General features: G+C 40.8%; 1 protein-coding gene across 6 annotated transcripts in view; it reads right to left on the bottom strand.

Annotated features, from left to right (window-relative positions):
- The window catches only part of Cdyl (chromodomain Y like), a 226,175-nt gene that overhangs the window by 48,152 nt on the left and 164,718 nt on the right, over positions 1–13,305 (bottom strand). The window lies entirely within an intron of this gene.

Here is a 13,305-nt window from a genome sequence, read left to right as displayed (position 1 = left end):
ATGAGGCCCTGGGTTCGATTCCTCAGCACCACACAAGCAGAAAAAGCTGGAAGTGGCACTGTGGCTCAAGTGGTAAAGCACTAGCCCTGAGCTGAAGAGCTGAGGGACAGCACATAGGCCCAGTGTTCAGGTGCCACGACTGACCAAAACAAAACAAAACAAAAAAAAAAAGAACCTAGTATGTTCCCACTTAATTTTTTTTTTTTTGGGTCCGGTTGTGGGGCCTGAACTCTGGGCCTAGGCGCTGTCCCTCAACTCTTCAGCTCAACGCTAGCACTCTACCACTTGAGTAACAGCACCACTTCTGGCTTTTTTCTTTTTGCTTATGTGGTGCTGAGGAATCGAACCCAGGGCCTCAGGAATGCAAGGCAAGCGCTCTACCATTGAGCCGCCTTCCCAGCCCCCACTTAAATTTTTAAGCACAAATAACTCTTAAATAGCAACGGTTGTGGCAGGGAACCAGATGATCATAAATAAACCTGAGTATAAAGTGTCACTGGCTGAAAGGGTAGGGGCAAGAACAAGTAAGAAACCTATTTGCTCTGAAGAGCAAACACAGAGCTCAGAAAAAATTCCAAATTTACAAATACTTTGCAGGTAAAGTTTAAATGTTTCTTAATACTCTCTATTTGGAATGCTTCAGTGGATTCTATTTATGGTCTTAGGCTGAGAGTCAGTTATATTAGATCTTTATCACCAGAGGAAATGGGTAATTATTATTAGGGTAATTACTTTTTCATGAAGACAGTTTATCTCATTAGATGTCACCACTCCAGTAAGAGTAGGTGTGTTCAAGTATTTTATTACCATCTCCCACACTGCTCCTGCCTTAAGGAATGCTGCCTACAACTGTTGACTGTAACTTTCTATACCATGGGGTGGCCTGGCCTCTGATCTGGCGATAGGTGAGGTGATTAGTGGCTCTGTCAACTACAAAGCATTCAAATGGACTCCTATGACCAGAAACATCTATCTGTTGCAGCGGGCTAGGAACTCCCAGAATCCACAGGCGGTGTCATGATCTCTGAATGCTCAGCACTCAGCACAAAGTCTGGCATACAAGTGCTCAGTAGGTATGTGCTGAAGGGGCATGGAGTTTCTAGAAACTCCCCTGTGAAGAGGTAGTTGCCTGCCAGTGTATGGCATGAGATACACACATGTCAGAAACTAAAAGTAAGGTTTTTAAAAAAATGCCTTAAGACCAGAAGAAAAATTATTTCAGGAACTCAGAAACCACTAAAGATAGGTAATCAGGAGTGAGGAATTGTGCTGCAGCCATGTCAGATTAAGCACAGCCAAATGCTGGCATGGGAGCCCAAGTCACCAAAGTCAGAGGGGAGGTACACTCAAGGTTCCCTGGGTCAGAGACTCCTAATGGCAGGTAAGAGGATCTTGCTTTCCCAGTAGCACTGGGAGACTGAGACTTAAAAGCAGTAGTCTGCGTCTCCCAATTTAGGCGGGAATGCTCTTTGAAACTTCCATTGTTTGTGGAAGTTGAATAAATCTTTTAACTTCAGTTTGACCATATAAAATAATATAGTATTAATTTTCATAAAAGAATAATGCAAAAACACATTAAGATGAATCATAAAAGAAGAAAATGCTAGCTGGGCTCCAGTGGCACACACCTATGGTCCTAGCTACTTAATAGTCTGATATTTGAGGACTGCAATTTGAAGTCCCTGCCATTTTAATCTCCAGTTGATCACCAAAAAGCCAGAAGTGCAGCTGTGGCACAAGTGGTAGAGCCTAAAGCAAACAGCTCAGGGGCAGGCCTTGAGTTCAAGCCCTTGAACCAGCACTGTAGAACACCAGTCTTGGGCAAAAAAGGTAAGGGACAGTGCCCAGGTTAAGGAGTGGCAGGTGAGGGGGGGGGGGGAGAAGGAGGAAGAGGAGGAGGGGGGGGGAGGGAGGACGGAGGAGGGAGGAGGAGGAGAAAGATGATGATGACAACAACCACAAAGAAGAAAAAGAAAAGGCAGCAGTGTCATTCCATACACTTAGTGGCCACCTACCATGTGGCATGGAATAGAAGGATAAGATTTCAGAAAGTTCCCTTGTACACTTCCCATTGAAAAGGACAAGAGCACAAGCCTGTTGAGCTCATCAGCAGGAAAAGGTACTCTTAAGTTTTTGGGGTGGGGCTCAGGTGGAATCCCACCCACAGTTATTTCCAAGCAATGCTTTGAGACTTTTCCTGATGGCCTAGTAAACTACATAGGTGTCTTCTGAATATGGATGACATAACAAGTAATGTTTTATTACTTTATGACATAGCAAGTAAGGATACAGCTGATCAGGTAAATAGTAAGGATGCAGCTGATCAGGTAAACAAAGAGCAAACAGCTAGGGAGGTAAAAGGTGAACAAAAGGTGCTCTGGACAGAAGTATTTTATAAAGATAAAACAAAGTTTGCCAAGTATATGTTGGAAGAGAATGGCGAGCTCATCAACAATGGGGAAGAACACACACCAGGACAGACTCAGGTCTCAGCTAGGAAGCAGTTTTGCAGATGCACCAACCAAGGAGAAGAATCCTCTGCTTGAAGTACTAGGGGGAACAGAAATTCTTAGGGTAAGAAGGTGTGGGAAAGGACAGGAGAGTGAGCACTAGGGGAGTGAGGAAGATACCACTATGAACATGAAAGCCGTATTCCCCAAGTTGCAAGGTAGGTAAGAAGGGATCTACAGGGGTTCAGCTTAAATTGAATGGAGCCAGAATGTTAACTGCCTCAATTACCTCCCTGAGTAACTCTGGTCTATTGCCTGCAGACTTCCACGGCATACTAGAAACAAACCAAACATTAGACTGGTATGTGAAGCTTTATGAACAGACCGTGGTGCAGTAAGCACCAGGGACACATCTGATATCTTTGATATTGAGATAAAACAGGCACATCCTGGCATGGATAAAATAATCTTTCCAGGAACAGTATATAAGCCCCTTTTCTTTGATCTGAATCATCATGGGGAAGTCCTGTTCTTGCTGCTATCCTTAATTACTATTCTGGAAACCCCTACAAAACTGGACTTTGTGCAGTCTGCCTATCTCCTCTGCTAGTTCTTTTATAGTTCTCTAGGAAATGGGCTCTCATCCATTGACTAAATCACTTCAGTGAACATTTCTGCACCCAAAGTAGAAGAGCCTTGGGGAATTTTAAACCCTAGTATCTTCCTATCAACTATTCCTGACAATCTGTCTTTGAATAGCCTTTCTTCATTTGTTAATGTGGCTGACATATAAAACGTGACACAGAACTGGACATAAGAAGGGAATAAATGTAACCTCTATCTCACAAGGACAAGACTACAAGAGGATGAAGAACTACCAGTAGATTCAAGTAGAAAGACGAACATAAAGCTCAGTCTCCTGGTGAGCAGCATCAAGAATGGGGCTAATTTGGAGGATTTGATTCTGTTTGAACAGACTGCTCACAATCTGAACATGACATTACTTTGAAGGTAGTAATCAAGTGAATATCAGCACACAAGATATTCTCTGATATGCATTCTACTTTAATTGTACTTAGTAATTTTAATTGTGTTAAGACTGCCTAGAGTTCTGCCAGTATCTATTTCCACTGCTACTGTCACTAGCCCTGGATCTCCTTGGGAACCACCCTATCCTCCCCTGCTTAAAGTTAAAGGGTTTAGAGGTTTATCTCACAAGGAAATTTTGCAGAAGAGAAACATTTCTATCCTGACATTACTTTCCTTCTACAAAAACTGAGGCAAACACAGCCCAGAGGAGGATAACCAGCAGGCTGGGGCTTGGTAACTTGTCAGGCCCAAAGCTAGTAGTGCTTGGATCTTGGTTACATGAGCCAAGAGATATCATTTTCATTGACTTATTTGTTCATTTGAGCTCAGTTATACATATCTGAGTAGAAAAAAAGTCTTATTAATATAGTACTTACAAGAAGTGTGAATTATAAAAGTCACTTGTCCCTATCATGTGACACATTAGAAATAACAAAGTCAGAAATTGGTTTTAGTGTAGATTTTTCTCACCAAGTCTGCAGTCACTTCTATCAAAACACTTTCTCCTTTACAACCAGTCTCATCTGTAAAACAGGATTCTATGAAGGAAGCACAGTGGAGCTACGGACTTAACAAAGACAAAGGCAGAGAGAGTAGCATGCTCAGGAAGTCAGCCTGGACAGCCTGCATACTCATTCACCTAGCCATAAGAGAATGCTTCTGGAAGAACATTCCAGAAGATCAGATCCCTTCTGCAGATAATAGCAATAAAATGGAAGAATAAAATAAAAATAAAATAGAATAAAAATGGGGAACAACTGGGACTCATTACAGGTATTTAGCCCCCACTAGTACTACAGCAAATATCAAAGCAATGAGAGAAAAAAAAAAATTTTTTTTTGGGTCCGGTTGTGGGCCTGAACTCTGGGCCTGGGTGCTGTCCCTCAACTCTTCAGCTCAAGGCTAGCGCTCTACCACTTGAGCCACAGTGCCACTTCCGGCTTTTTTCTTTTTTTTAATTTAATTTAATTTTATTTGTGAACATACTGTACAGAGGGGTTACAATTACATGGGCAGGATAATGCGTACATTTCTTACCAAGCATTGCAGCCTCCTCCTTTGTTTACCCTTCACATCCCTTCCCAGCCTCTCCCCTCCCCCCCCAATCCCAATCCTTCTCCTTCCCCCCCTTCTCCCCCCCCCACACCGACGTTGTAAAGCTCGTTTTGGACATGACAACTTGTACTTCTCATTGTTGCAACAGTTCCACCTGTATCCTTAAACAACTGGTTTTTCCGGCTTTTTTCTTTTTGCTTATGTCGTGCTGAGGAATTGAACTCAGGGCCTCAGGCATGCAAGGCAAGTGCTCTACCACTGAGCCACCTTCCCAGCCCCATGAGAGAAAATTTTAAAAGGAATTTAATCTAAAAAAGTAACTTTTTTATTCTTTCCTTGTACCAGTTCAAGTTACAAATATCTTGGCATTTGACTTAAGAAATCAAAATTTCTTTTAAATTATACTTAGAGACTCTAAATTAAAGCAATATCCTTTCACACATTCAAAAGTGAGCAGGAACCATAAAGTTAATGCCATTTAACTTGAGGCTTTCCAGATGCTAAAGGCAGAGGCTAATTTGCCCTACTGCATTAGTGTGAGCCTAAGAAGTATACCCTTAGGAAGTATGTATACTTCAGCTCACACTATGGTCCCTGGTCAGTGTTAAGAGCTTACCAACACACTCTCAATGGTACAGGAAAAATATGTATGTGCCCCTAAACAGGTATGTACAGTCATGTAAACGAGTAAAAAGGAGGAAGAGAAAGTAAGCAAAAAAAGCAAACTAGTAGTGAATCTGGGTGATGAATATATAGGTGTTTTTTATGTTGTTTTTGTCACTTAATTAATAAGAAAACACATGTAAAGTTTGAAACTGAAGTGATGAGTCTTAAACCAGAAAATCCTCTAAGACACAAAGATAAATGCAAAATGAAAATGCCAGTCTTTTTTTTTTTTTGGTTGGGGGGGAGGGGGGGTGAGGGGTGGTCGGTCATGGGGCTTGAACTCTGGGCCTGGGCGCTGTCCCTCAGCTCTTCAGCTTAAGGCTAGTGCTCTACCACTTGAGCCACAGCATCACTTCAGTTTTCTGGTGGTTAAATGGAGGCAAAAGTCTCACGGGCTTTCCTGCCTGGGCTGGCTTTGAACCTCGTTCCCCAGATCTCAGCCTCTTGAGTAGCTAGGATTACAGGCATGAGCCACTGGTGCCCAGCAATGCCAGTCATTTTAGCAGTATTATTTCATTTAGCAACAGACAAGTATATAAACTTTATGTTCTCTCTGGGGCACTCAGTGGAAATAATGATAAACTTTCCATTTTGCTCCAAGTATTGCTAAATTACCTGTGTAAAAATTGGCATTTATGTTACTTTTCTTGTAAGTAAGATATGTGTTAACATTTCTGCAGTTGTAACGTCATTAAAATGTATAGGGAGGAAGACCATGACAACAATGCACCCCAGTGTATACAGTCATGGTTTTCACTTAAAGGATGCATTAACACTACAGGATCTTTGTGGGATGTGTGTGGGTGAGGCTGAGGACTTTGGATACATTCCAATGCTAAGACTACTACTGTCACCTAGATGGTGGAGAGGCCCAATTCCAAGGCTGAGAAAAGATGATAGGTTCAATATGGGCTAGGTCCAAGCAGTAAAAAAAAAAAAATAAAATAAAAACCTCAAAAAAGAAAATGTATGAAAGAAACCTGCCAACCAGCAGTTATTTCTGAAGTAAGAAAAGGTAGGTTTCCCCCCCCTTTTTGGAAGGTGTAAGGGAGTACACGAATTAAATTAGGTGTTATTTTATTAAAATCTATATTAAAAAGGAATTAGAGGGCTGGAAGTATAGTGCAAGTGGAAGAGGGCTAGCCATGAGCAACAATCAAGTGAACAAGAGGTCTTAAGTTCAAGCCCAGTACGAGGAAAAAATTATAAAAACCTAAAGACCATCTTAAGTTAAAATACAAGTAAAGATACCCCAGCTAGGGCTGGGGTAAAGGCGGGGGGGGGGGGGGGGTTCAGGGGAGGAAGAGAATGATGTAGTTCAATGCTAGATCACATGTACAAGTCTCTGAGTCCAATCTCCAGCACTGTATAACTGTTTTACAAAGATATGCTAACCTAAGCAATTTCAAGAGTGTAGGGCGGAGGATGTAGAATGAATATGTATCAATATCAATATGTACCAATCTGTCTAATATACTTACTGATATTGATGTGTGTATATATGTATGTATGTATATATATATATATATATATATATATATATATATATATATAGAGAGAGAGAGAGAGAGAGAGAGAGAGAGAGAGAGAGATCTCATTCTGTAAGAATTTAAAATACACTGTAAATGGGGCTGGGAATGTGACTTAGAGGTACAGCGCTTGTCTATTATGCATGACATTCTGGGTTCTATTCCTCAGTGAAGTGATGCTGTGGTTCAAGTGGTAGATTGCTAGCCTTGAGCAAAAGCTCAGAAACAGTGTCCAGGCCCTGAGTTCAAGCCCCAGGACTGGGGAAAAAAAAAACTGTAAATGGAATCATTTGACATCATTTTTACTGAGTTCACACAGTGCTCTACAGAGCTGAAAACTGCAATAAAAATGTAACACAGGCCAAAAACCTTGGCAAGTGCCACAATCATCTGAGTGCTTGCTAGATTGCTGAACCTCTGATTTGAGATTCCAATTTAGGAGTTAGGCACAGGGCACAGGTTCCCAGGTGCTGCCGGCATGGGCCTGAGTACCATATGTGCCAAGTTAGTTTCTAGACTGGCAATGGGGCTTGGAGACTGGCTTACTGGGTAAACACTGCCTGCAGTCCTGTACAACCAACACTTGAAGGGCAGGAACGATCAAGTCCCTGAGAAGGTGCTTCCCCTCACAGTTTAAGCTGGTCAGTCCTCATGCTCTATTTTCCCTAGGCAAAGGTGGGCTAAGTTCATACCCTGACTGAATCAGAATATACTACACCTCAAATACACTGCTTTGACACATGGATTATTTTGAGTTGAAGGCAATAGGCTCTGCCTACTGCCTTTATACATAAATTTTCACTTGTAAAGATGCCCCTGTCTTTAATATCAGAAAAACCACCCTCATCACTGCGGAGATTCAACTGAGGTGAGCCTGCATAAATATGCCTTTCTAAAAACTGGCTTTGTCCTCTATTAGTTTGCATTTATTTTGATTTTCTTACAACCTGCCACCCCTAGAGGCCCAAACCTTCCTGGGCCTTTCTCTTGTCTTTCTCCATAGTTTACTGGTTGTTGTTAAAACAGCGTAGCGCTGACATTTAATCCTTTTCTGATGTTTCTTCTTTCTGGCAGCACCCCTCTGAGCATATAAAATTAAAAATATTAATAAAACATGTATGTCCCTTTTCCTGTTTATCTGTATTTTTATAAGTTTAATTCACAGGCCTGGCAATTACAGAATCTAAGAGAATTGGGTACCATTTCTTTTTCTTTTTCGTATACTGCTTAGGCTAGTTGAACAGGTTACATTTTAGTTCATTGTTACATAAAATGGGAGATTACAAAAGGGAAGGTCATACTAAGAACTGTATCAAGGGCTCAAGCAAGGTGTGAGAAAATTGAAAACATGAAAAGGAACAAAATCATAGGTCTATACACTCTGACTAATCACTTGCTCCACTTAAGAAACCAAACTGGAAATAGTGATGCATATTGGTATGCTTGTGGCAAAGATTTACTCCTGAACAAAACGCTGAAACAAGGACAGAGGATGACCCATTACAAAATGATACCTACAAGACACTATGTTGGAAATGAACTTTACAACTTCGGGGGTGGGGGACTTAGTAGGAGAACAAAAAGGGAAAGGGGTAACAATGCTGGATAAGAAATGTACTCATTGTCTTACTCATGTAACTGTAACTCCTCTGTACAGCATCTTCACAAAATAAAATTTAAAAAAGCAAAAAAAAAAAAAGGTTTATTCCCCTTTGGTCTGTATTTTTTGTTTTTAGATTTCCTAAATTTAGTAACTTCAGCTCCTAAACAAAGAATAATTGAGGTAATACATGTGGATATATTCAGTGTGGGCCTCTTACACAGGAAGTGATATCAAATATTTGCTGTTTCCAAAATGAGATTAAAAAAAAGAATCAAATTTTCATACATACTTTCAATTGTTAGTCTGCTCTAACTTGGCTTCTAATGCTCCTTTCAAGTAGACATCGCCTTTGCAGCTACCTCTAGACTCAGAAGTATCCTGACATCTTTACCTTCCCCCAGGGTCAGTTTTGGAGTATTAAATACTCACTGGTCCCTTTTCTGAGAGTTCTGTTGCAGTGGTGGTTATGGTTCCCTAGGAATCAAAAGACACAGAGCCAGATTATCTATGCCCATTCTCAAGATGAAGTCATACTCTGAAGAAATCAAAATGAACATCCTTAAGGAAAGAAGGTATGGAAAGGTCTTTTCAGTCACTAACTTTCTAAATTTCTTGGCTTTTACTTGGATGTTTACTAGCCACATCTACATAGTAACAATGGTAGAGTTTATTCTTTTAATTCTGTTCTTTTAATTTTGCTTCTATCATTTTTTAATTTCCTACTTGTGGAATAATGACTGATTATATAAATTCATGACAGAATAGTCATGACAACCCACAACTTAATGGGAAGGTGGCTCAGTGGTAGAGTGCTTGACTTGCATGCATGAGGCCCTGGGTTCAAATCCTCAGTACCACATAAGCAGAAAAAGCCGGAAGTGGTGCTGTGGTTCAAATGGTAGAGCACTAGCCTTGAGCTGAAGAGCTGAGGGACTGTGCCAAGGCCCAGAGTTCAGGCCCCACCACCAAGAAAAAAAAAAAAAAAGTAATTGCTTCTTTTGTAGGACCAATTAAAGACTTTTGTAGGACTAATTAAGCAATTAGAGCAAGAAATCACCATTCACTTACTATAATGATAACTAAGAAAAAGACAAGTCATCCATTACACTTAAAAATTTCTCCCATTTTTGAGCATACACTAATTGCATAAAATTATAACTTATATCATGTAATTTTCATACATGTATATATTTTAATCATTTTTTGGGAGTTGGTCATGGAACTTGATCTCTGAGCTTGGGCACTGTCCCTCAGCTCTTGAGCTGAATGCTAGCTCTCTACTGCTTGAGCCACAGCGCCACTTCCAGTTTTCTTGCCTGGGCTGGCTTTGAACTGTGATCCTCAGATCTCAGCCTCCTGAGTAGCTAGGATTACAGGCACGAACCACCAAAGCCCGGCTATTTTAATCATATTTAAGTCCCCATTTCCCTTTTCCCCCCAATTCTTGCTGGTCCTCTTCCTCTTTTCAAGTAATGCCCCTTTTACTTTCATGACTATTTTAAACTGAGAATCCACTCTGAGAGAAAATACATTATACTTGTTTTTGTGAGTGTAACTTATTTAGCATAATATGATGATTTCCATTTCCATCCATTTTCCTGAAAATGACATAATTTTTGTTTAATGGCTGAATATTCCAGTGTGTATACACACACACACACACACACACACACACACACACACATTTCTTTTTCAATTCATCCATAAATGGACATAGGTTGATTCCATAGTTTGGTTATTGTTAACAGTGCTGCAATAAACATGGATGTGCAAGAATCTCTATTGTATGCTGACTCTGGTTCATTTGGAATGGTATAGCAGCATCACATAGTACTTCCTTTTATAAAAAACAGAGAGAGAGAGAGAGAGAGAGAGAGAGAGAGAGAGAGAGAGAGAGAGATAACTATAGTGGTTTTCATAGTGGCTACACTGTTATATTTCGATCAACAGTGATTAAGTGTGCCTTTCTTCTCCACCACACTGGCCAGCATTTATTGTGTTTTACTTTTCTTCATGATAGCCATTCTGACTGGCATGAAATCATGAATTGTAATGCAGTTTTATCAGTTCATTTTTTAAACCTTTGTTTCATCCTCAGAAACATTCCCTCCTGTTCATAGATACTCAAATATTTGCTGTTTCTAGAGGCAAATATACCCCCCCCAAATAAATAAACCCATGATTAACGTCTGGAATAGGAGATGGTTCATTTCCCAATGATTCCACTGGTATCTGCTTCAATTAATTTTAGAAAAACACATCAATTTTCTTACAAAGTGCTAAAATTATAATCTGGGAAGGAAAAATAAACAATGGCTTTAAAATTTGCTGTACATGGATCAACAGAACTTCAGTATGTGTTCTCTTCATTCAAGAAAGAGAAATACTTAGCTTTCTAGAAATTTGTTTCTGGCCTAGACCCCTCCTCATCTCAAGAACATCTCTTCCCAGGCGCTCTCTTTCCCATTTGCTCTGAACTATGAGCTCTGAAGGGCTCATCTTCAATGAACACTCACTCTATCAGAATCATTTCATGTACAGGCTTACACAGAATCTGCTACTTATCAGGCAGTGATGTGAAGAGGCATTCCTTCTTGGAGCTTACACATTAGTAGACAAATGATGAAGTAGCTCTCTGCCACAGGAAGGGGGAAGGCACTACAAAGCAAAGGAACTGAGCCACCTTCTTTGCCATCTCGTGTATTCAGAAGAACATGTCAGGAGGCCCCCAGGGGAGGAGGTACCTATTCTTTTCCATTATAACTTAAGATTTTATACTTAACAGTTTTGGTTTAAATTTAAAGTACTTTACGGACATTTTCACATAAGGAAGTTAACAAAATCATATTCAAATAGGAGCTATTAGCTTCCTTATATACGAAATATAAAGAAATGGGGCTTCTGCCCAGGGCAAGTTTCCTTTGTGAAAGACATTACTCAAGAGCAATGTTGTTTTCCTGGAGGACATGAGGGGAGCAAAGCAGTGTGGGAAGCAGTAATCAGTCAAAGCTTCTAGGTTTAGTGAAAAAGGACTAGAAAGCCATGTTGGCTCAAAGTTTGTGAATCTTTGCCAAAATGAGCACACATGCACACCATTTTTGTGGACCATAAAAGGGGGCCCACAGAGCTCCTGAAGCCATTTCTGCTCCTCCTAAAATAACAAAACTGAAACTCTACTCTCCAGACCAGGGACCTAGCATGATTAGGCAAACATCCTGCTGCAATTCTTACACAAAGGAATACAGTTACATTCCAATCAAACTTTATGTAGGACACTAATTTTTCTGTCTACCCTCCCTACTCCAACCCCCAGTACTGGAATTTGAACCTAGTGCCTTATGCTTCCTAGGCAGATACTCTACAACTTGAGCCACACCGCTGGTCCTTTTTGCTTTCATTTCTTTTCAAATGGGGTCTTGGCTTTTTGGCATTGGCCAGCCTAAACCAAAATCTTCCCGTTGATGCTTCCTCCAGTAGCTGGGCTAACAGATGTGCACTACTATGCCCAGTTTTTAATTGGTTGAGATGTGGTCTCAAACTATTTTTGCCACAGCTAGTCTCAAACTGTAAACCTCCCAGTATCAGTCTCCCAAGAAGATAGGAATACAGATATAAGCTACAGTACCTGGCTACATTTTAGTTTCTTATATTTCAAATCTTGGTAAATATTCCTCTTGATTTTCATTTTTTTAAAAGCCATTAGAAAATGTGAAACCCCTTCTTGGTTTATAGGCCATACAAGTCAGGCAGAGGCTCCAGGTTGCCAACCAGGTTGCCCTGTCATCAATAAAGGTGCAGCCAGTTCTCCATCTAGGCAATAAACTAGAATGGGGAGAAATATAGGAAGAGAAACTGGGACACAACTCTGATTATCTCATTGAATTCAGCTCACTGTGCCAGAACCACCTCTCCCAGAATCAACTTCTCTGCCTGGATGACAATCTCCTCCACTTCTAAACTTCCATGGTCCTTCCCATACAAGTGAGTAAGAGAGAAGAAACTGTTTATGTACACGGGCCAGCTCAAGGGCAGTTATCACACCTATAAACAAATGTACTTGTCCCAGGTGAGAGCTGACTTAGAGCAGGAAGAGCAGTATTCATGTTGTATGTATTTGAAAAAATATTACTAGCAAGATGGCAATTTTCTGCCCAAAAGGAAATCCAAGATTACAGAATATACGCAGCCCTAAATGAAAACCTGTTGAATGCACAGTTAGAACAATGTTGTAGAGGAACACTTCTCTGTGGAGGAAAGTGGCTCTTCAGCAAATCAACAGCACTTCATTTTCCACTATTCTACTGGGATTGGGTTGAAGGATACATATGCATATGCACATGCATGAGTGAGCAATTGAAAACTCAACACAAAGGGCCAGAGCTCTAAAGAACCATAGCTCCTGAGGTGATGGAGGAAGAAGGGGCACTCTGTCCTGGTACCAACAGAGCAGGTACAGGTCAGCCTACAGGCCTTCAGGACAGAGTCATTCCCTAAAGCAGTCAGGAGGGGGCTCATCAGCTTAGCTAGTGGAAACCAGCCTGTGCAATAGTGACAGGAAATGAATGGGAGCTGTCAATGGCAAGAAACAGAAGAGCTATCAGATAGCTGTGGCAAGGACTATTAGGTGATATAGCACATGTGTATCATGTATGAGACCTGACCTTTGTTATCCCTAGCAGCACACCTATGGCAATTTAAGACACAACCCAGGCCTAAAGTGAGGCATGTCCAGTGGAGCTTGGCTGAGAAAAATATGTAAATTGTGTAAAAATGGCTAGCCTATAAATTGTGGGGAAGGTCTGAGAAGGATTTATGGGCAGGTTATGTCACAACCAAGGAAGATGCACATCCTAGAAGTGGGCACGGTGAGGATAACACAGGAACAGTGTTCAATGCAGTCCTACTATGAAAC

This window comes from Dipodomys merriami, unplaced genomic scaffold (genome assembly GCF_024711535.1).
Source record: "Dipodomys merriami isolate MVZ:Mamm:240054 unplaced genomic scaffold, mDipMer1.0.p SCAF_16, whole genome shotgun sequence".
Taxonomy (NCBI): Eukaryota; Metazoa; Chordata; class Mammalia; order Rodentia; family Heteromyidae; genus Dipodomys; species Dipodomys merriami.
The sequence above is the reverse complement of the archived record's forward strand: the minus strand, read 5'-3'. Positions and strand labels throughout refer to the sequence as shown.